The following is a 24,342-nucleotide window of genomic DNA, read 5'->3' as shown; positions in this document are numbered from 1 at the left end:
ATCATGTTCTATTTTAATATAACAATGTTTTTATGGGTGTTTGTGCTTTTACTTTATGTCTATGAGTTAGAGATCTACAAAGTTCAAGAAGATAAATAATTGTATAGTCAGTTGATTATTGTTTTGTTCTTTTTTTCTTGTAGCATCCACGGAGAATATTATTGCCTATCCACTCTCTGTTCCCATCACCCCTTGGAGTCTTTCAATACCTTTTAATTGGATCACTTTTTAGATTTGTGTTACACCAGCCATGTATCACCCACATTTGAAGTATGTGGTTTCCTATGATTACAGTCCCAGTCTTGCATATTTTTTTTGGTCTTCCCAAGTGTTAATGAATTACTCATTTAAACTTTGATAAACTGTCATTAGTTCTTACTCAAACTCTTTCTCAGAACTGTGAGTCTCCTTGCAAACATTTACATATGGTGCTGGCTTCCCCCCCCAACATTCCTCCTTAGGCTTCTCATGCTTCTGAGGTAACCTGGCTTGGCTCATTTTCCATGCACTAGTCACTCTGAGACCACACTTTTCTACACTCCTTTAACTGGGAGCTGATCATGACTGTCCTGTCTTTAGTTTCTTTGGGGAAAATAGTCAGAATAATGGCCTGCACAAAGATGTTGAAGTCCTGGTCTCTCAAATATATGGATGCTTCCTTACTCCTCAGAGAACAAGTGACTTTGCAGATGTTGGAAGAGGACTCTGGCTTATCCAGAGTCTTTAGAATAACAGTGAAAGCAGCAGAGTTAGTGTTAGAGTTAGAGAGGCTTGGAGATGCTGCTGGCTTTGAAGATGGAGGAGGAGATTCTGAGCTAGGAGGAGAGGATAGCTTCTAGAAGCTGGAAAAGCCAACAAAACAGAACTTCCCCAGACCCTCCAGCCCTTCTGGATCAGATTCTAGAGCTATAGAAACAACACATGTACATGGTTTTAAACCATGAAGTTCATGGAAATTTGCTATAGTAGTGATATAAAAATATTATAGTAGGCTAGTCTTTAATTTCATAAAGTTATTAAAAGCAAACTTTTTAAAAACCTCATATATCCAAATATATCTGCAATTTTATATAAGGGTCTTTAAGGATGAAAGCAGCTTTTTAGACATTTATTTACATTGTCATTACAATTTTTTACTTGTGTGTGTGTGTGTGTGTGTGTGTGTGTGTGTGTGTGCACGCACATGCACGCATGTGCACAGGCACACTAATGTCTATCATAATGCATGTATAGAGGTTAGGGGACAATTCCTTGTACCATGTGGATAACAAGGATTGATCTCAGGTCTCAGTCTAGGTAGCAAGCACCTTTACGCACTGAGCCATCTTGCCGGGCTGGGCATAATTTTTCACCAGGATGCTGAGGTGTTTCGGTCACACTTTTACCCAGTGTTTGGCTTAATGCCACTCTGATGCCTCGCCCATCCTTTGTGACCAGTTTTGTACACTTCTCTGAAAGTATTCCTGATGTTGAGAGATGTCATGATGCTGTGCTTTCGTGTGAGTCTCTTTGTAGCTATTGTGATAAACAACCCCCATGTGGTTTCAGTTACAAAACCTCTTCTGTGTTATCTGTTTGGCAATTCTTTTTCTCTCATTCCTCTCTCTTCTGTTTCTGTAACTCTTGTTAATAGGATGGAGGACTTCCTGGGCTCATCTGTGAATTCCTGCCCCCTGCTGTTTTAAATATTTTTTCCTTGCCCTACTTTCTGGAGAATGTCTGAACCACATTTTCTAACTATTCTTAGGGTAATCATTTTTTTTTTTCTGTCTTATTTTTAATTTTCAAGAGCTTTTCTTTTCTTTTTCTTCTTTTATTGACCTTTGGGAAATTCTTAAAAGATTTGCTGCTTTTTTTTTTTTTTTTCATGAACACACCATCTTCTCTTTCTCCATGAAGGAAATAGGAATGTATCAAGCTCTCTGTAGGCTGTTGGATCCAGTTCTCCTAGTGTGTGTGGGCTTTGCTTCTCCACTGCCTGCTGCTGGTCTACCCACAGTGTTTGGGAGTGGATGTGTCAGCTTGGGTGTGGGGTGTTTGTGGCTGGTGTGGTCTGCTGACTGAGAAGCCTCACTGAAAGGCTTTCTGGCTCAGGGATGGAGTAAGCTGCTATTATAGTTTTATTCTTTATCAGCTGGTCCTGATCAGTTAGTTCAAGGATGCTTCCTTTACTCTTTTTGGCAGATGGACAGAATTTGTAGTGTTCCTGGAGACAAATGGAAGAAGTTACTCACCCATCTCACTGCTCAGAGACATTTACTTAACCTCTTCAAGTGCCTATACAGAGATTCTTTGATTTAAGTTTTCCAAGTCCTCTGGGAAGGTAGAGTATGGAATTTGTGCTTTTTAAAACATACTTTTATTAAAGAATTTTATATACAAATACCGTGTTTACATCATTTCCCCTTCTTCCCCCTCAAACTCCTCCTATGTCCTCATAGTCCCTTTCAAATTATTGACCGCTTCTGAAAACACACACACACACACACACACACACACACACACACACACACACACACTTGAGTTCATTTAGTTTTGCTTGTATGTATATGTATTTAGGGCTTTCCACTTGGAACTGAAACAATTTGGGGCACATTCCTGTGGAATACTGATTCTTCCTCTTTCAACAGCCATTCATTGTCTGTAATTCTACATCTATAGGTAGGACCTTATGGGATTTCCCCTAACAGGTGTTATCATTATCAGGTTTTGTTTGGGAAACCATATTGTTGAGCTTGCCCAGGTTCAGCTTCCCTGCCATCTATTGGGAGATACTGTCATGCAGAAGATGTCCTGCTCTCACTCTCGGAATCTAGGCTTGTGACGGCATCTCATGCAAAGTCTTCAACAGCCTTCCAGAATCAAATCAGGTCCCTATGATGCTTCCATGTTTGAGAATTTCTTCAGTCTAAGGTATGCAAAAATTGCTTTTGTGTTACCCTATGTAGGGCTTTCCTTTTTGTCTGCCTTTCCCAGTTTCCAAAACTGGGTTATCCTCTGGCCTTTGTGGATTCACCTTATTTTTATGGATTGCTTTTGTTTTTCATCATCATTGTAATTAATTTTGGGAATGAGCAGAGGAAATGAAATATATTTAACTCTTCATCAACTTAAAGTTTTGGGGTTTATTTATTTATTTATTTACAATCATATTGATTTTTAAACAAATACTTTGGGGCCTGTTGTGTAGCCTGTACATCAGGCAGTAACCCTTTTTATTGAGGGACATGACAAAATAACCAATGAGTCTATAGAGTTACATAGTTCTTCTATCAGCTTCCTGGCTCTGTTGACAATTGGTGCTTTATGTGTCCTTGACGGTACCATGGAGATCATATGCTCTGTTGTAGCCATATGCACACGCCATACAACCAGTTCTGGAAAATGAATCATGACTCAACGTACTATGAACTTTTTTAGAGGTGGACCCTGCTCAAAGACTGTAAGACACGAAATGTATTTTCAAGGGTTGAGAGAGCCATCACTGTTTCTACCTCAGTGAAACTGTTTTTATAGATTGTTTCATAGTTATTTTTGAGAAAATCTGAAACTCCCAAACCAGTGCTTATCTCTTGGTTTGTTGAACTTTATTTCACATCCTTTGAAATGTATATTTGCTGATTAAGTAGAGATATGATTTTAATATTCTGTAATGCTTGTCCCAGTATTACTCTTTTTAAGCTCCAAGAGTGTCTTATTCTAACATAATGGGATAAATCGAAGAAATGTGTGCTTATTGTATCTGTATTTCTTTAGAAAATTTATCTCTGTGGCTCCTCAGTTTTGTTTTTCCCCCCATAGGAGATCATAAGACAATGCTACTTATTTTAATTTGTATTCTAACTGGTACCGTTCATCATTTTAATTCTGTTTTTGGAACTTTCTCAGCATCATTATGCTTATTTGGACATTCATTAAAAAGAACAGAAAGTGATTCTGGTGTAAATTCTTTTAAAATATTTATTTTTACTTTGTGTGTGTGTGTGTGTGTGTGTGTGTGTGTGTGTGTGTGTGTATGCGCGCCTAATGTCTTCAGAGCCAGAAGAGGGCATACGGCTCCTGAAATGGGTGTTAAAGATGATTGTGAACCACTATGTGAGTGCAGGGAAACAAACCTGGGTCCTCGGCAAGAACAGCTGATACTCTCAATCACTGAGCCATCGTTCCAGCTCTGCTGCAAGTTCTATATACATTTTCACTAATGGTATCATTGCTTTCTGTTTGGCTCAATATATTCCTGATGACACTCAGAATGTTTCTTGTAAGCTTCATTCTACAGTCTTTCAAACAACCCTAGATGCTCAGTCACTGTATAAGGAGGAGGTATCATCTTTACTTTGTTGCTTTAATAGAATAAAAACAAACAGTTTCAAGGAACTTCTTTAGAAGTCAGACAGCACAGCTCTGTGTCAGGGAACACACCTTCAAAGGGGCTCAAGAGTCTTGGGTGAGGCTTGCCAATAAAGCCTGGACTCTTGTATCCTATTGAGGGATTGACTCACTAGAAGAGGTTGACTGATGCATATTATATTAAGTCCATGTGAGTTGAGGTAAATTTATGGTTGAGAAGAATTTGAATATTCCTCTCTCTCCTACTCTAATATCCCTTACATGGTTTATATCATGCACATTCCAGTTTCCTCTCGGGTTCAGTGACTGCTTGCATATCTCCATCTGTCACTCCCTCTTTTGCTACCCATGTGTTTTGTCCTATCTGAGATCAAGAGGATTTAAGACTAGAGCTTTGTTCTGCCTGATTTTCTCTTTGGTCAAATGACTTGCCCGTATACTGCGGCACAGCTTGACTCTTCTTTAGAAATGTACAATTCAGCCGGGTGGTGGCGGTGGTGGCGAGTGCCTTTAATCCCAGCACTCGGGAGGCAGAGGCAGGTGAATCTCTATGAGTTTGAGGCCAGCCTGGGCTACAGAGTGAGTTCTAGGAAAGGGGCAAAGCAACATAGAGAAAACTTGTCTTGAAAAAACAAACAAACAAAAAAAGAAGTGTACAATTCAAATTGTGTAACTCCTTAACTTTGTATTACACTCAAAAGTATGCTTATTTGTCAGTGCCTGCCATTATGGGTCCCTGTCCTATCTCCTTTTCATCTTCAGCTAAGATTTTGCATTATCAGATATGCTAGCCTTCTTGCTATGGTGGGAGTACACCAAGCTCAATATTGTCTTAGTCTGCATGCACCCGGGTTTCTTTACCTAGGTCCCTGCTGGGTGTGTATTTTGCATAGTTCAGTCTTTTATATCATCCAAGAATAACATCATTTGAACTCTTGAGAAAGGCCTGCCTCCTTACTTCCTCCCGCCTGCCACTCTTTCTGTGTGTCCTATGGACACATTCTAAGATTTGATTCTACTTTAGTTTTCTACTGTTTTGAGCATATTGTTTTCATAGTTCAGTGTGCTGGCTAGTTTTATTGCAACTTGACACAAGGTAGAGAGTCAAGAAGAGGGAACGTCAACTGAGAAAATGCCCATACCAGACTTGCCTGTGGATAAGCCTATCATGCATTTTCTTAGTTGATGATTGATGTGGGAAGACCCAGTTTATTGTGCGTGGTGGCTGGGTGTTATAGGAAATCAGGTTGAACAAGCCAGGAGGAGCAAGCCAGTAAGTAGCACTCCTCCATGGCCTCTGTATCAGTTCTTGCTTCCAGGTTTTTGCCCTGACTTCCCTGGATGATGGACTACAAGCTATAACATGAAATAAACACTTTCCTACCCAGGGTGTTTTATTGCCACAACATAAACTCTAAGACAGTTACTATTCATACCATTTTCTTGGTGCTGCTCCAGATATAACAGTCTAATGACATAGCTATCTATGTAGACCAGGCTTCACCACGTCAGGGGGATCAGGGAAGTAGCTTTACTTTGAGATCATGTCATGGTTTTGTTTCAGTCATCACCCACTTATTTTACCTGTAAAACTCTCAAGGTTGATAGTTCATTTTATTAAATCATACGTTCATTGGCATTGTTCTTTCTGGTTCCCAATGTGACAGCATTCCTTCTTTTTGTCATTCCTTGTATATTTAAAGAACTTTCTTTTTCAATTTTTAAGGGTAAAGCTATTAACAATGAATGATCCTAGCTTTTTTTTTTCAACTTAAAAATGCCATTATGCCCCCTTCATTCCTAAGGAGCAGGTGCCAGCAGTACAGAAGTAGCAGCCGACAGCTCTTTCCTTTCAACTTTTGGAAACTGCTGTGCCTTTTCCTTTTAGCCTCTGCTGCTTCAGGGACATGTCTGCTGTCATTTGAACCGATATCTTCTCAGAAGTGATGTGGCATTTCTTCTTACTGCTCTTAAAGTTCGGCTTTGTCTGTAGTTTTCAGACACGTCTTGGAAGAAGTTTCATTGAATTCATCCTACAGGGAACTCCCTCAACTTCAGGAAGTTGTGACTTTTGCCAAATTTGGGAAGGTGCTAGCTGTTATTTAGCTGCACTCTCCTGCAGACCCACCATGTTTCTCCTTTCCTGTTGGGGCTCAGATGATGTGAGTACCAGATCTTTAGACGGGTTTTTACTTCTCTGTTCAGCTCGGGTAAAGTCTACTGATTTTTCTTAAGTGTATTGGTTTCATCTTCTGTCATACTATTCTACTTCTGAATCCATTCAGTAGGTTGAGTTTCAATACTTTAGTTTTAAGGCTTATAGCTTTCATTTGGTTCTTTTAAATTTTTCTAAATTTTTTTTTTTTTATGTGTACAGATGTTTTGTTGGCATCTATGTGTATCATGTGTGTGCAGTGCCTGTGGAGTCCAGAAAAGAGCATCAGATCACCTGGAAGTGGAGTTACAGACTGTTGTGAGCTGTCATGCGGGTGCTGGGAACTGAACCTGGGTCCTCTATAAGAGCAGCAAGTGTTCTTAGGCACTGAGCAATCTTTCCACCCTATGGATCTTTTAAAATAAAAAAAAAGCTGTAAAATCTTTTTCATTCACTGTATTTTGATTATATTCTTACCCTTCCTCCAACTTCTTCCCTACCTCTCTACCCACACATCTTCATGTTCTCTCTTTCTCTCCATCTCTCTCTCACAAAAATAAAACCCTCAGGAAAAAATAACAACAAAACATTCCAAAGAATACTCAAAGCAAACTTAAAAAAAAGAAAAAAGAAAACCAATAAGGCAAAAAATACTAAAATGAAAAACACATAGAAAAAAATAAAGTATTATCTTAGTCAATCTTCTTACACCATGACCATGCCAACTCTTATTTTAAAATAAGCTTTTAATTGGGGGCTTTCTTAAGAGTTTCAGAGGTTTAGTCCATTATTATCATGGTGTAGGAATGTATTTTGGCATATCATCTCCCTATTTAGTTTATCAGACAGTTTCTTGCTCATTTTGTGTCTGTGACTCTAGTAATGGAACTGTTTTGATGACATTTTTACATGGATGGTTTGTCTTCTGAGCCTAGAGCCCAGTGAACTGGAAGGAAATTCCCCCAGTGAGCTTGCGAGGTTTATTCACACACTAGAGGGCACCTCTGATTCACCAGGACCTAGAGTACTTCCTAGGCTAGGCACTTGTGAAAGTGTCCCCCACAAGGGGGCGAGGTGGCTCTTTCTTTTATAAACTAGCTTTCATAAGGGGTGGGGTGTGTTCTGTCTTCTGTGGCTGGGTAGAAAGTGATGTACATGTACTGGGTTGACATGTGTGTCTCTAAATGAATGATGTGATACTTTATGATATCCCTTCAAAATTATAATTGTAAATATAAGCTGTGATATGGATTTGATCATATTTTTTTTGAGTCTGTATGAATATGAGAGTGAATTGCCAAGTGAATACTTGGGAGGTGTGAAACAGCTATAATCTGCTGTCTAGACTGAGCTTGACAGACAAGTGTTCGTAAAATATACTTTTAGGAAGAGAGAAAAGAATAAAGAATATTCCCAGGGATAATTAGGGATTGAGCCCAGATAAGACAATATGGTGTCTTGCAACTTCTTCAGAAAAACTCAGCTGGATCCTCATGACTTGGAGTCATACAAAATATCCTTCTCTATGTTTGTGAGTGTTCAAATCCATTTATATTTATACACACTGAATTGTCCTATTACTGTGTATTTAAGAAAATGATGAACTATCTGCATGCTTTTATTATGTATTGAATAGAATTTGATGAGATATTCTTTGCATATAAAGCTTTGTTTCCCCTTGTTCCTATGGGAAATTTTGGGTTTGAATCATAAAAATTATTATTTACTATAAAATATAAGCTTCAAATGGAGTATTTCTCTATGTTAGTTTTTTTTTAAAGTCAGGCATGTTTATCTCCCTATTAATTTATGTACCACATAGGATGGGAGGTGAACAGGAACCATACTGTGGTACCACCTAAATTCTTGGTGGTTCACTATTGAATTTCTATCTTGGTCATCAATTTATCCCAACAAACCTAATGACTCTTTTGGTCAGAGCTTTTTGAAAGTAGAATTTAATATCAGTTAAGAATTCACAAGGCAAATGTGGAGAAGTGTAGGGCAATGCTGAAGGAGAAACTTTTTTACTTCAGCATTTCCCTGTCATAAAAGAAGAAAGCTATTGGCTCGAAGATCGTTTTTGTTTCCAAGGTTTTGAGAGGTAGATATCAAAGCAAAGGATTAAAACTATAGCCTGTAAACTACACGGGTTCTATATTCATCAATAATCTGTGAATGCTCAGCTATGATTTCAGGTAGCTGCGTTTTATGGGGTGTGTACATTTGCGAATGTGAATCTATATAAGGCTTTGAAGTGTAAGGAAAGATTTTAAGACAGGAGAAAACAGACAAACACATCCTGTTAATCACTGAGAAGTTATCTAAGGAACATCAATTAAAACTAAAAGCTTTGAAATCCAGGGAAAAAAATTTAAGAGATTATTATTTTTCTTAATTCCAAGGTAAGAAGGAAGCTAATTCATGGCCTCTCCTGCCCCCATCTCAAAAGAGCTCCCCCACCCCAGTACTGGATTATTATCCTCAATAATCTGTTATTCAGCAGGAGACCTTAAGAACAGTTTCATTCATCAGCAAAATAAAGGACACAGTTGCAGGGGATTCCCCAATATTCAGCATGGAATGTCTTTATTACATTATGTTCTTGCCTGACGTTTCTCTTTGTTACTGTCAATACCTGGCTTCCAGTGCTGCCATGCAGTGCCACAGAAGTTAGTGCATGTGGGCTTGTGTTCTGTCACCACAGCCGTGTTACCTCTTTGCTGAAGATAGTTGGTCCACACGGAGTAAGAGGTTGAATGTAGTGGATTCCTGGTACCATGCATGTTGATAACTATGGGGAGCAAAATAAATGATTGGTTGTACAAGAAGCAATTCAGGGAATGAATGTCTTGGCAGACTCTTTGGATCCCGTTATTGATTTAATTTTTTTTAAATCAATACTATCTTATTATATTTCATGGTGATGACGTATTCAAAGTGGCATTTCTCTACCTAGTTCATGTCACTAAAGGTGAAGGGAAGCACTGTTTGGGGGAAGGGTGGTGCATGTTCATGTCTTCCTTGTGTGTTAGTCAGTTGAGAGGAAAAGACAACTATTGGAGAAGATGGCCTGTTGCCATTTTCTAAATCATTGTCATTTTCAAAATGGATCATTTACTCACTTAGTGATGATACTCATGGAAGTAGATAAGCCAGGTTTTCTTATGTTGCTTTGCCATTCCTAAGGGAAATTGACAATTATAAGTTTGGACGCTTCCCTTTTTGGCTATTATCCCCTAACCACAGGATGAGCTTCATTTCATCTGTCATCTTAATTTTTCATCTGATTCTTACTTTGGAAATGTGTCTGGAAGAGTTTGCTCTGAAGGTGAGTGTTGTGGCCTGGACCCTGTTTGGCAGTGTGTTCCCTTTCCCCAAGACTTCTCATTGCTATGTCCTTCAAACAGCACAATACAACATTCTTTCTTGCCAGGCCTAGGATATGTGTAATGGTGTTCATCTATGGGATTTCCTGCCTCCCCTATATACCAGATGTATTTGGATCAATTAGTTATTTATATTCTTAGACTTCCCTTACTTATATTATATAAAGGACCAAATTAGAGATACAATGGAGTTCAACTTTACGTTTTAAATACCTTCCCCTAGGTAATGAATTTCTCTTCTATTTGTTTCCTTTTGACTTCCTGTGTTATGTTTTATGTCTTGTGGTTGACTGGTCTTTATCTTCAACAATTAGTCATCTACATGTTTCTGTTTATATGACTTCTATTTTAAAATTTACACAACAATACAGTCATATACTTTTTATCTTGGGAGATTATTTCTATAGATTTGAGTAGAAAATTCACTTACATAGTATTGATTGTCAATTATGGTCCTATCTCATACTAGTCTTAAAAATACCTTACTTTGCCAGGCGGTGGTGGCATACACCTTTAATCCCAGCACTCAGAAGGCAGAGCCAGGCGGATCTCTGTGAGTTCGAGGCCAGCCTGGGCTACCAAGTGAGTTCCAGGAAAAAGGGCACAAAGCTACACAGAGAAACCCTGTCTCGAAAAACCAAAAAAAAAAAAACAAAAAAAAAACCCAACAAAACCAAACAAACAAAAAACCCCAAACCAAACCCAAACCAAAAACAGAACCCCTTATTTTATTTTTACTTACATGAATATGTATGTGTCTGTATGTGGGTATGTCATGTGAGTCCAGGTGCCTGTGGAGGACAGAAGACAGAGATTGATCTTCTGAAGTTAGAGTTACATGCAGTTGTGAGCATCCACAGCGGGTGCTGGGAACTGAATGCAGGTCCTCTGTAAGAGCACTGTGCCGTTAACTGTCAAGCTGCCTCTCTAGTTGCCCCCAATAATTTTTGTATTTCTCTCTTTATAATAAAAACAGCTTCCTTCTGAACATGATCCATTAATTTCACTGCTGGGTATATATGCAGAGGAACTGAAGCTGGCATGTTGAAGAGACAGCTGCAGTCACATGCTCCCTTCTTGCATCACTACTTCCAGCATCCAAGATGCGGGCTCGGCTTACGTGTTTACTGATAGATACATAGGTACACATATAATGGAATATCATTTGTCCATAAAGGGATGAAAATATGCAGGAAAATAAGTAAAACAAAAGGACATATCTTGAGGGAATTCATTCCATTCAACCAATGGCTTTTGGGATATCTGACCCAGTGGGTGTGGTCTTGGATGTATACATGACCACTGAAGAGGAGAGAGAGAGAGGGGGGTCATGCTCTCTCTTGGGTAGCGAGGACTGGGTCAGGGGTTGTGGAACAGCTTGTAGGTGGTTCCCGTCACCCTTGGGCAGAATGGAGGACAATGACAGCTGGATGAGTGGAGGTGTTTATTTCATTCTGTATCTGTGAGAGTATTATCCCCATTTTATATCTTAATAAATTCCTGAGATCCTTTAGCAGACTCTTGTGGGATCACATAGCAGACGCCATGTCAAGTGAACTAAGCCAGGCACAGGAACATAGCTACTTCATGATGTAACTTATACATGGAAGATAAAAAGTGATTTTCAAAGAAACAGAGAATAAAACAGCCAGAGAAGCAGAGAACAATGTGGGAAGAAGGGAGGGATGGGGAAATGATAATTAATGGGTATAGTGATGCAATTGGATAGGGAGATTCTTCTATACAATTACAGAGGGGAACAAGAGCTTTATTAGGAACTAGGCCTAGAAGTCATGCCTGTACCATTCTAGTCAAGAATACAGCTATATTCTGCCTATACCATGAAAATATGTGTGAAGCTGAGTTCAAAAGTAATAGAACATTTCTTTGATGGAGGGAATTGCAACATAGCATGGCATTTAGGTGGTAAACTGTTGCTGGGTATTTGAAGTCACTTATATAGTGAAGCAGAGAAGAGAGAAGTAAAGGTGTACAGTTTGGCAAGTAAAGTAGCAAGAGTACACACATTTCAAATTGTGAGGAAAGCAGATGCTGACAGAGGGATGCTAATGACTGAGGAAATTAAAGGTATGGCTAGCAAAGCTTCACTGGGACAATAGGGAAGATGCCTTGAGGTCAAGACCCTAACAGTCAAGTGTTCCAATTTTCCAAAAATGCAAATTCATTCAAGAGGAACACGTGTGGGAAAAAAAAAGTTCCTGAACTGAGAGTGCTACTACACAGGTGCCCAGCTCAAACAACACTTAGGGAAATGTCTTCTCAGGTTTACCCATGTAGGTATATTGATGCTGTAACAGTTTGGAGGCCACTGTAGCTGTGGTCTAATTGGTCCTGGTTACATCTCAACCTGGCATTAAAATTTTATGTCATGAACGTAGTGATAGTTTTGCTGGCTTGCAGAATGCTAAGAGTTTTTGGATCATGTATCAAGGTTGTCTACAAAAGCTAATGAAGCCAAATAGTGTGCAGAAAAGTCAGATTCCTTGAGGGAGGTTCTGAGTGCTTAGTGTGTGAAATAAGAGAAGGTGAAATCAAAGTTGCGCTGGATATCCAATGGTGTTGGACATGTCAGGACTATGGGATGTCTGCCAAAGAAAGCTGCAGGCAGTGAGTAGAGCCAAGAGAGAGCCCATATGTGCTGCAGGCGCAATGCTGAATGGCTAGGCTCCCAAAGCTTATTTGAACTCAGATAATGACATTATCAATCCTACATGATAGACATCAAGCTACAGGGTGTGCTGTTTGCTGTTAGATTCGGTCCAGTTTTTTCCTGCTATGACCCACTTCCTCCAGTTAAGAATAGGGATTTACCCCCTTACTACTCGACATCAGAATGATATAGCTTGTTTTATTTTATTTTACAGAATCCCACAGCTAAGAGTTGTCTTGAGTCTCAGAAAGGACTGTGGATCTTTGAACACTGTTGGGAGTTCTTAGGACAATGGGGACTTTTAATAGTGCACTGAATGCATTTTACATCATGGCTATGAATCTGGGAAAACCAGAAGCAGGATGTTAGGACATATATGTGACATATTCCCATAGACTCATGTTTTGAATAATTGATCCCAAAAAAGTGGGTATTATTTAGGAAGATTGTAGAACCGAGGTGGGTGGGGAGCATGGCTGAGTTGAGCCACTGGGACACTGGGAGTAATCTTCAGGGTTATAGCTTGAGCGCTCTCTGTTTCTGAGTCACCAAGATAAGAACAATCTGTGCCACAAGCTCTCACAGTCATAGATGGAGCGGTTCCAGCCACCATACTTTCTTCACTACAATAGACTGTGTCATTTGAATCAGCCAAAATAAGTTGATTCTGTCAGTCCTATTACAATAGTGTTGTTGGCTTGTGGAGGAGGCATATAGTCTTCTTGGTTGTTCATGCTCCAACAACCCTGGGATCTAGGCATCTGAAGTTATGATGTTTGTGGTATTTCTTGGTGTATCTGGCCTTGCATTTGTTGAGTAGTGTTTGGGTCTTTTGTTGCTCTTGCTCCAATCTGATGGGTAGTGGACCAGAAGAATGATGCTTGGTTTTCAGTCTTGAGGTCACTCTGTACGTTAGGATTTAGGTTCTGAGTCCGAGACCTGAAGTTCTGGTTAGGGTTCTGGGTTTGGACTCCAAGCAGTCCCAAATTGGTGTGGTGGGTGCGATGGGTGATAGACAAGCAGACGGTGGAAGAGGACTGACTCTGGAGTTTCTTTCTTTTTTTTTTTTTTTTGAGTTGAGGATTGAACCCAGGACCTTTTGCTTGCTAGGCAAGCACTCTACCACTTAGCTAAATCCCCAACCCGACTCTGGACTTTCTTAAGCAGAACTCTGGGTCTGGCTCCATGAAGTGGGTAAGAAGCACAACTAGTGGTACCCTGGCTCTGGCTCTGGATGACACTGAGTCCAAAGGGGATGGAGGTGGAGGAGGGGCTGAGGTGGGTAGTCAGAGGCAGATCTAACAGGACTCTGGAGAGTCCAAAGTAGAAGAGAGGAAGGAGGACACAAGCCTACATGGTCCCAACCAAGTATGGGGTTCCTGGTAGATAGCAGTTCTGCAGGTGCATGGCGACTCAAGTCACGTGAAGGAATGGCTGAAGGGGTTGGGGAGGAAGAACTAGGGGCATACTGTTTTGACAGCACAGAAACTTGTTATTTTTTGACTCTTTTGTGCCCCCCCCCCCAGCTCCCAAATAAATCATACACAGAGGCTTAGTTTTAATTATGAATGCCCAGCCTTAGCTTGGCTTAGTGTCTGGCCAGCTTTTCTTAATTTAAATGATCCCATCTACCTTTTGCCTCTGGGCTTTTCCCATTCTCTTCTTACTTCTGTATCTTACTCTTCCTCCATGGCTGTGTAGCCGGGTGGCTGGCCCGTGGAGTCATCCTCCTTCTCTGGTTCCTAGCTCTCTCTCATTCCTTGATCTCCCTATCCTCCAAGATTTCTCCTTCTATATATTCTCTCTGCCTGCCAGTCAGAGAGCATCCTGCCCTGCTATTGGCCATTCAGCTCTTTAATAGACCATCGGGTGTTTTAGACAGGCACAGTACCACAGCTTCACAGCTTTAAACACATGCAACATAAACAAAAGTAACACACCTTAAATAATATTCCCCAGCAGAGACTTGTCATTTTTTTTTTATTGTTACAATAAGAAACACTAAAGCAAATCAAGGATTGGTAGATCCTTGAAACTTTTATCCTTTACTTTCTTTTTTATTTACTTAAAAATTTAAGTAAATTTTTAATTAAGATAAAACTACACTTCCTTCTTCCTCCCCTTTAAGCTTTAGTCTCCTTTTGGTTGTTTTAGAGGTTTATTTCATAGAAAGTTTTCTATCAAATGAAGTGTGTCTTATAATTCAAACATTTTTATTTTATTGGTCATCTTCCTGTCTTATAAATCTAGGTGACCTAAAGTGCTTTGAGCTCATGTGCTTGCAGCCTAACATTTCGGAAGGACTGCAATCGACAATCACTTTGAATGGAATCAAAGCCACATGTGTGGAGTGACCCTCAAGAACAAGGGTGCGTTATTCCTGCACCTCATTTGTGTGCCGATGGCTTAAGGGGATGGGCGGCCAAGTTGGCGGTTATAATGTGGTTACTGTGTTTCACTACTTACCTCCATGCTCAAATAGACACCTGGAATGAATATTTGGCCACGGATGCCCTGTGGCTAGTGGTTCTGTGGTAACCATTTTTGAATTTTACTCTTTAGAACTCACTGGAGCTTCTGGTTTCTCAGATCCGGTTTGTTCACATGCTTAGTACATGGTTCATTAGTCATAGAATGATGTTCCAATTTAGAGTTTTGTTTAATTTTCTATAATCATTAAATGTCAGAGATAAAGAATTAATATGCTTACTTGATTTCATAATTCCTCCCTCTCCCTTTTCTCTCTGATGATGGGTTAGAATGTAGCTCTGTCAGTAAATTGCTTGCAGCACAAGCCTGAGGACCTTAGTTCAGATCCCCACACTCCCACATAAAAGCCAGCTATGGTGACACATGTCTGTAACCCTTGGAATGAGAGGATGGAGACAGGAGGGTCCTTAGAGTTCATTAGCTCACCAGCCTAGCTGCATCTCTGAGAGACCCTGTTTCAAACAATAATGTGGAGAGTGATAGAGGAAGACACCTGAGGTTGCCCTCTGAGCTCCACATACAGGCACACAAACATTCATTTGTATATACATGTACATATATTATACACACAAAAGAAAACTGATGTTGCTTCTCTCTCCTTCATTTAAATATTTGTTGTACCACCGTGTACATTAACTAGTTAATTAAGAAGGGAATGTTTGATTCTACTATTTTCTTTCCTCTCATAGTATGAAATCAACTCATCCAACTTACCTAATTTTCTTTTTCATTATAAACTAAAACAAGAAGATCAATCAGGAGAAGAGAAGAACTCATCACACCTCTTCCCAGGAGTTTGCATACATTAGAAGGGATTGTTTATTGTAGAGACAAAACCACACATTTTAGGATTGTTTGGTGGGAGCCTTGAAGATAGCATGCCTTGCCAGAGAGTATATTTCAGACCATACATATTCATCAGTGGTCAGTCCTGAATAAGTAAGAGATAGTTTGGAATAGTGACTTTAGTAAAGTTGCTTTTTCTTTCTTTCTTTCTTTCTTTCTTTTTTTTTTAGCCAAGGGAAGGGGCAGTGCCACTTTAAGAGGTCCATCCATCCACAGAGACTGGTAGTGTTTGCACTGAGTGATGTGAACTGTACACTGTGTATTTGCATATTTGCATATGCAAGGGAGTAATCGAATTGCCAAAGTGCCACCACTGGTTGTGTAAAATACAAGAGTATGGTCCAGTGTGTTGAGCGCTAGGGAAGTCATGTCTTTACTGGAAGTTGGAAAAGGATGCCAATCCTTCTACAGATCAGACGGGCATTGTGACAGGAAACCAGGCACTAGCAAATTTTCTGGAAGCAAGAGATTCCAGTGTGCATCACTGAGGGATGGAGAGGCAGAGTGGGTGGGAGCTGATTGGCTCCCTTAAGGAATGGAAGGGTTTTGTGAGTCTTCCTGAAGAATCCTCACACACTCCCATGTGAGTGACAGTATTTGGATATCTGGGACAGCATTGACAATTGAGGAAGAGAGGCCACTACAGCAGAGATGCCAAAGATAGTCCCTCCCTTTCCTCTTTTCTTCTCCAAGGTTCTAAACCAAAGAGGAAAAGGTGCCACCTAGGAAGGGGAGCAGAGGAGATGAAGAGGAGGAGCTGATACCCAGAAAAGGGGAGCAGAGGAGATGAAGAGGAGGAGCTGATTCTGTGGTCCTCCAAGTGCTGGGCAGCCTCAGCTGAAGAGCAGAGCATTGAGCTCCATCAAGGAGTTAAGTCCATTTCATTTTACTGGCCTGAGTAATGCAATACCTGAACCCAACTGTAATGCTATAAGTTCTAGCTGAAGTATCATTAAAGGGCTGACAAGGGATATTTGATGTAATTCATTTATAGGAGCCAAGAACAGAGAGAAACGAAAACCCTTCTTCTGTACACTGCTGAGTCAGAATGCTCAACACCACAGGACTGTTCCTGTTCCTGATCACCTCCAGGTTTTTATTTTTATCACGATCTGCACTGGGATTCTAGGCTAGATAGTTATGCTTGTTGCTTCCTCTGTTGGGAAGGCCATTTCCTGTGTATGAAAAAGACCGGCTCTGTCTTTCCTCAGGATGTATATCAAATGTCCCTCTCTCAGAGAGCCTTTTCCTTCTTCCACGGACACTTCTTCCCTTATGCAGTTCCTTTACCTCATTTCTACACCCATTTCCCCATTCTGTTCATCACTTTCACTAGTTCTTCTAATGTTGATTTGTTCATTTCTTTATTGGCACTGAGGAAATCTCCATGTATCTCAGTACCACTCAATAAACACTAATGAACAAGCAAAACAAACCTCAGTAATACAAGAGTACATTGAGATTACTGGTAAATAGGAAAAAAATCACCATGCTATATTCTTTCAGATATACATTGGTAGCTATGGCAGAATTGACTAGCTTTCTACCTCCCTGTAGGAACATGCCTGTGGATCAACTGTTTTCCTTATGATGAAATCATTTCTTTTAGACAGCAAAAGGAAATAACAATTGGCATTTACTATGTATCAGGTACTTTAGACATTGCTCATTTACTTACAAAAACCTCTTTGAGGTCAGTGTTACTTTTGGAGACTTGGAATCAAAAATTGAGTTATCTAGATGGCATTTGTCATGATCTGTTGCATCTGTCTGTTTGATCCCTAAGTCCACAGTCTCTCCCCTGTCCTGAAATTACTTTTCATCCTAAAGCCTGCAGGTTACTAATGACGTCATGTATGATATCATCGACAGTGGTGGAATTAAAATGCTTCTAACTCAGACTAAATTTGGTTATAGAATCAAGGGCTCAGGATAAAAAGTCTTGGGTTTATTTAATCTATATTGTTTGGACAGAAGCATAAAAACCTTGAAGAACAGAAATGGTAGAGCCTTTCCCTGGCTGTCTGAGATAAAGATTGTCTGTTCATTAATTTGCTGGGAAATGTTCCCGGGAGAGGAGAGATTGATAATGGAAGCAGGACAGAAGCCAGGCAAGGGACTAGTATTGGATGGTCTCTGGGAGGGTGTTGCCAGTTCCCAAGCAACTGTTGAGTGGGAGCCATACTCCAGAGTTGGCTTAATCAGACATGATGGTATGAGCTCCCATTACTCCCCTTCCAGACACAGGCTAGGAGAGCTATGGCAAGGTGGCTGCAAGCGTACAGGTGCCTCTGACCTTTGGCTCATGAGCCCTAAGTTGAGTCAGGATTCCAGTGCATCTTTTGAAAATAATTCCACCCACAGGCCTTTCAGGGTAACAACACACCAAAACCTGAGGAAGAAATACAGGGATCATAGAGATGTTTTAATAAATATGGGTGACAGGCTGCTTGGTTTCTAGTCTATTGACTCAGTCTCAGTGCAAAGGGAAATTAAATAAATTCCTCTTGCAGAAGCAAAGCTTCAAAGCTTGTTTTTGGTTATGACTTGGTTATTTAATTTCTGCTCCAGACCTAATTCTTCTCAGCGGGGTAATTTGGAAGGAAGAGGCAGGTGACAGGGTAACTGTTGAACTGTTTTTAGTACAAACAGCATGAGATTCTAGCTGAGGCTTTGGATTGAAGGAGCAAAGAATCCGGGAAAGGCAGTTCATGGTTTACACACTCTGCCTGCACCCTGACCCTGGCTTTATCTTCTTCTTCCTGAACCTCAGGACATTATTGCCAGGGGCCAAATGCTGCTAAGGCAATCCACCGGGGCATCTCTTTCCAGCAGCTTCTCTGAACAGAGAGCATTTATAGTCCCTTTCATCGTTCCCAGGGAGACATCATTTCTATTCAACAGTTTTCTGATCCTCCCTACCAATCCCTCCCTTTGACACACTGACAGTCTTTTACTGTCTTGTTCTTTATCTCTGCCCTGTCTCATGTCTGTGTTTCCACATTACCATTGTGCTTATTTTCAGAGGCAGCTTAAATAGGCAACACGCTTAGCACAACAATTGACTTTCATTTCTCTATATCCCTTCCCAGATCTAATACGTTCATTTTCCTTTTGAGTGTAAGCTGCTCCCTAATAACCCCAGCCTATTTTCTTTCCATTTTTATGGCAGCACAAATCGACTTAACAGACAATCAGATACATTTTAAGAAACTTTAAGTACAGTGGAATCCAATTCATAGTTATTTCCCAGAGTTGAGTTCAATTTATAGTTATTATTTTCAGAAATGATTCCTCATCTCAAAAAAGGTAAGCATAACATTGGAGATAATTTTCACATACATCTTACAAATTAGCAGTTAAGGGTTGGGGATTTAGCTCAGTGGCAGAGTGCTTGCCGAGCAAGCACAAGGCCCTGGGTTTGATCCTCAGCTCAAAAAAAAAAAAAAAAAAAAAAAAAAAAAAAAAGAAATTAGCAGTTAAGCAGTATGTGCTCAAGCTCTTTTGAGGTGGTTAATTTTATGTGTCAACTTGGAGCTGACTCTTAGTGTCTAGTTAGTTAGCCAAGCATTCTGGACATTTTTGTAAAAGCAGTTTTTACATTTATTTATTTATTTATTTATTTATTTATTTATTTATTTATTTATTTATTTATTTATTTGAGTGTGTGTGTGTGTGTGTGTGTGTGTGTGTGTGTGTGTGTGTGTGTACATGTAGTCCAGAAGAGAACTCTGGGTATCTTTCTCTCCTTCCAACATGTGGATTCCTGGGATTGAACTTAGGTCATCAGGATTTGGCAGTAGGTGCTGAGCATTTTGCAAGCCATGGAAGATTTTTTTTTTTTTTTTTAATTTTTAGTGAGGCCAATATTTAAATTGGTAGACGTTGTAGTAAATCAGATTGCTCTCCCATAACACAATTGAGCACCATCCAATCAGTTAAAGGTCACATAAAAGAGAAAGGCTTCTCTCTGCCAGGGGCTTGACTTTAGATCATGAGTGTTTGCTGTGAAGCTGACAGTGACTCTTGGCTGCGCTTCAGCTTGACCACCTACCCTATTGGATCTGGACTTGTTAAGCCTGTGCACTAGTACGAGCCAGTTCCACAGACACATATATATAACCTGGTGGTTCTGTTCTTTGGTGGACTCTGACAGTGCACTTAGCCACATTATCTTACATTGGTCTCTTATCCACATGGACACACCCCAGTACTCCCAGCAGAGCCAGAGATCACAGATAGTACTTAGCTCCATTTGTGCTATGCTTTTTCTTACATGGCTTGAAGCATTGCTATGCAGTGTCAGAGTTAACCTGCTCTTTGGTGTTTTAAATCACTAGTCTCATGCTCTGGGGTGATAACGAAGTAAAGTAAGGTTACTTATACATAGACACTGCAACATTGCAACTGTTGATCTGGTGCAGTGGTTCACAACCTTACTAACACTGCAACTGGTTAACACAGTTCCTCATGTGGTAGTGACCCCCAACCACAAAATTATTTTCATTGCGGCTTTGTAAGTATAACTTTGCTACTGTTATGGATCGTAATATAAATAGTTTTTGGAGATAGAAGTTTGCCAAAGGGGTCGTGACCCACAGGTTGAGAACCACCAATCTGTTCCCTTAGCCTCTAAGACACTAGTAGGGAGGGAGCAAGTCTAGCACGGATATGCTGGGCAAGGGGATAATTCACATCTTAGGCCATGGGCCGAAAAGATTCATATGCTATACCTAGAGATTTTTGCCAATTCAAACGCTAAATTAAATCGAATCGGTGACAAGGTAGAGTCATAAAAATGTATGGAACCTGTTTCCTCTGCGTTGGGTTCTGTTTGCTCAGCTGTCTTTTACAGCTCATCCTTCACCTGCTATTGAGACATCCTTACTTGGTTAAAAAAAAAAAAGGTACTCTTGTCCTTTTACTTGACAGATGTTTTCATCTCAGCACTTGCCATTCTGTAATGTATTTTGTCTGTACCTTCTTCCTTGTCACATGCTCTGCCTAGGATATATTATTGTTTTTTTACTGAAGAATGTAACTTGAGTATATGTCGTGTTTGTACATGGAAGGCCAATCTCATTTTTCTTAACATCTGACCATTAGCATTCCCAATAAAGGTAAGCCATAATTATTTAGTTATTATTATCTTACTGACAGTTTTGTTCTCAGTTTCTTGATGTCAAGAAAATAAAAAACTTCAGTAGAGGTTTCATTTACACAGAAGCAAGTGTTTCATGTGGATATTCAAATGTAGACTTTCTGGGTTGTTTGGTATTGTTGAAATGATCTACTACTCTCCATAAAACAACCCCACAAAACGTTTATTTGTTATCATTTCTTACATTTTTTTCCTGGGTTCCTGGGTTCAGGTGGGAGATTTCTTGTTAAAAAAATCTATCATATCACTAGAAGGCTCAACTTGGCTGACACCCAGAAAGGATTTCTCACTCATACACAGGGAGCCTTATTTGGTGTGGACTGGAGCTGGTTGGAGCTGGGTAAGCATTGCCCTTTCTCTCCATGGCCATCCTGTGCTCCCTTATCTCAGAGAATGCAACCAGCTGGCTTTCCAAGCAGGGAGGTGCAAGGGAGACTTTTTATGTCTCAGCCTGGATGTACTTTGTGCCCTGCATTTTCATTCTGTTGGTTAAACAGGGAGATGTAATAAAAGGCAAAAGATTTAAAGATCCAAAGAGCACGGAAGCCAGGGCCCTTTCCAGTGTTTTAGCCATTTCTTCCCATATTTCCTGCCATATTTCTTCTATTGTATTTTTAGTTCATGTGAATTCATTCTGCTTATTCATTCCATAAATGTGCACTGATCACCTCCTATCTGCAGGGACTATTAATGATCAAAGGAGACAAAAAGCTTGTTTAGTTATAGAGGAGAGAAAGGAAAGATATTAGCCAACAGAAAATGATAAGTAGAATAGTTCTATAGTGGCGGAGAATTGTAGGTTCTGTGTGCAACTGAGAAAATAAAGCATGTTAAGAGGAGCAGTGCAGGGGAACAAGCTCAGTGCTAGACAGGATGAACTGGCCTTTGCATCAGGAAGAGGGAATCTGAATAACGATTTGTGTTCTGATCCCCCTTTTAAGGAAACAAAACAAGACCCAGGAGATCTAGGAGGGGACCACACCACAGTATGAACAATTTAACATATGGTTTATTAGGGGCTGCATTTGGAGACTACCTGCTAAGAACACGACCTTCTCATATTTTAGCAACTTGGGCCTAGAACTAATATTGAAATAAAACTGGAGATCAGAAAAAAAAAAGCAAGTTGCAAATTAGTAGGGTAATTGTATTTAGTCTTGCAATCTTACTTGCCTAGGATTTTCTGAAGGCCCTGGAAGCATTTTTTTTGTTGTTGTTGCAAGGTAGAAGATCCTTCAGGAAGTTTAGTTCTTTATATCTGAGATTCCAGGGATTTCAAAGCTGAAGTAATCCTAGTTGTTCTTTGTCCTGTTTCTGTACGTTATGGCAGAGGAAAACAGAGCCTTGAGAAGTTAGTTGTGTTCAAGGTCATCAGGACTGGTACTCAGCTTTCCTTCAATCCTCTTTCCTTCATTCATATGATTATGAGTGGACTTTGGTGGGTGATGGATGGTGTGGATGTGAGGGAAAATGAGTTTGCACTTTAGGAAGCCCCTTGATTCACATGAAGTTCAAATGCTGTTCAGTGACGAATCTCAGATTCAGAGCTTGAACTGGGGCTGAGTCCACGGCACTCACTTACTTATCAGGAATTCTGTTGTTTTGGCAGCAGAAAAACCTGTGTGAGTACCAGGAGCAGCTGCAAGCCAGATGGAACTAGCAAAACGGGGTGCACTCTAGTTTCCAGAAACTTCAGTGCTGAGGATGAAAGCATATGCTCAGCTGCACTCCTGTCTCCAACCACGCAAGGCCGATTCTAGCATCCATTTCTTCAGCTGTTCTAACCTCTCTCTTTCGCCTACTCAAACTTTGTATGATTTTACAATATCACTTTAAGCTCCCATGAAGCTTTCTTTGCCTACTGTAGCCTACACTGGCCACAAAGCCCTCACATCTATCTCACTTGTTATATTATTGTACTAAATGAGGTTCTAAAATACCTATTCTCTCCGAGTTAATATTTGATCTGTATCAATGACCACACATCACAACTATCTGGAGAGATTGCAGGCATCCAGAACAATTAAATTCAAATGTGAGATCTGTTCATCTATATAATGTGAAAAACTTCCCTAGTGGTTTATTATGTAGCCACTTTGTCAAATTTTCTCTATATAGGCACTTTCCTTTGTAAGAGGCAAGGCATGGGGATTAAACTCTTTTCATACATCTTATGATCCTTAGCTTGGTCAGGGTGGTGACTTACAAACATTGATGGTTGGTTCATGCCTGGGTGAACTCCATTGCCTGTGAATTACATACTTTCTCACCACTGCTCTTTAGTAGTTGGAAAAGGCAGTGATGAAGATACTATGTTTTGGACTAAAATGAGTTTAGATCCTGGCTGCACTACTTGGTTATAGGACCTTGGGCAAGTTTGATGGTTAATCTCATTTGCCAATTTGAAGAGATTTAGAATCATTGGCGAGATGGAGCCTTGGGGATGTCTAGGAGGTATTATCTTGATTAGCTTAACTGGGATGGGAAGACCCTCACACTGTGGTGGTGCTGTGATCTGGATGGGATCCTGTAGTGCAGAGTGGAGATGGGGAGCTGAGGAGACATTCATCCCTTTCTGCTTCCTCATGGGGCTGCAATGGGACGGGTGGGTGGCTTTAAGTTCTTGCTCCCCTGACTTCCCTATCAGGATTGACTGCACCTTTGATCTGCTGGCAAAATAAACAATTTATTTCCTGAGAATGCGCTCTGAGCCATGCAGGGCCCTTGGTGAATGAGTGTCCCCAGTCTTTGCGCCAAATGCTAGGGGTTTTATGCTCACACAGGGTGTAAGAGTTGTTCATCTGGTTTCTGGATTTAGCATGAAGGAATTGTTCCACATATTGTTGAATTGATGTTTCTTGTAGAAAGGAGCGTCTTCTTGCAGGTGTGTCTTTCTTGTAGCTTGTGGACCACATTTGTCCCAGGATAGCTAACAACACAACCAATCATGTTTTTGTAGATGGCAAAATCATACAGCAGTGTCAAAAGTCTCAACCCCACTGGTGGTCTTTTATTTCCTCTTTATTAATATCATCCTTCAAGGATGAATATTAATGCAGGAAAGACTTTTAAAAGTTCCTCTCCTTTAGTGAACACTCTATAATTGATAGTTTCTTTTGTTCCTCTTCCATAAGGGGGCTGATATCCTTTTTACCTCATTGTCTCTATTTCTTATTTCTCTTTAGAGATTGAGAGAACACAGCAAGTATTAAATAATACAGTTCCTACAGTATATTGAATTCAGTGTCAGAGAGGAAACAGGATAAAAATAAACCATATT

The sequence above is a fragment of the Onychomys torridus genome, chromosome 13 (genome assembly GCF_903995425.1).
Source record: "Onychomys torridus chromosome 13, mOncTor1.1, whole genome shotgun sequence".
Classification (NCBI taxonomy): Eukaryota; Metazoa; Chordata; class Mammalia; order Rodentia; family Cricetidae; genus Onychomys; species Onychomys torridus.
Note: the sequence above shows the minus strand (reverse complement) of the source record.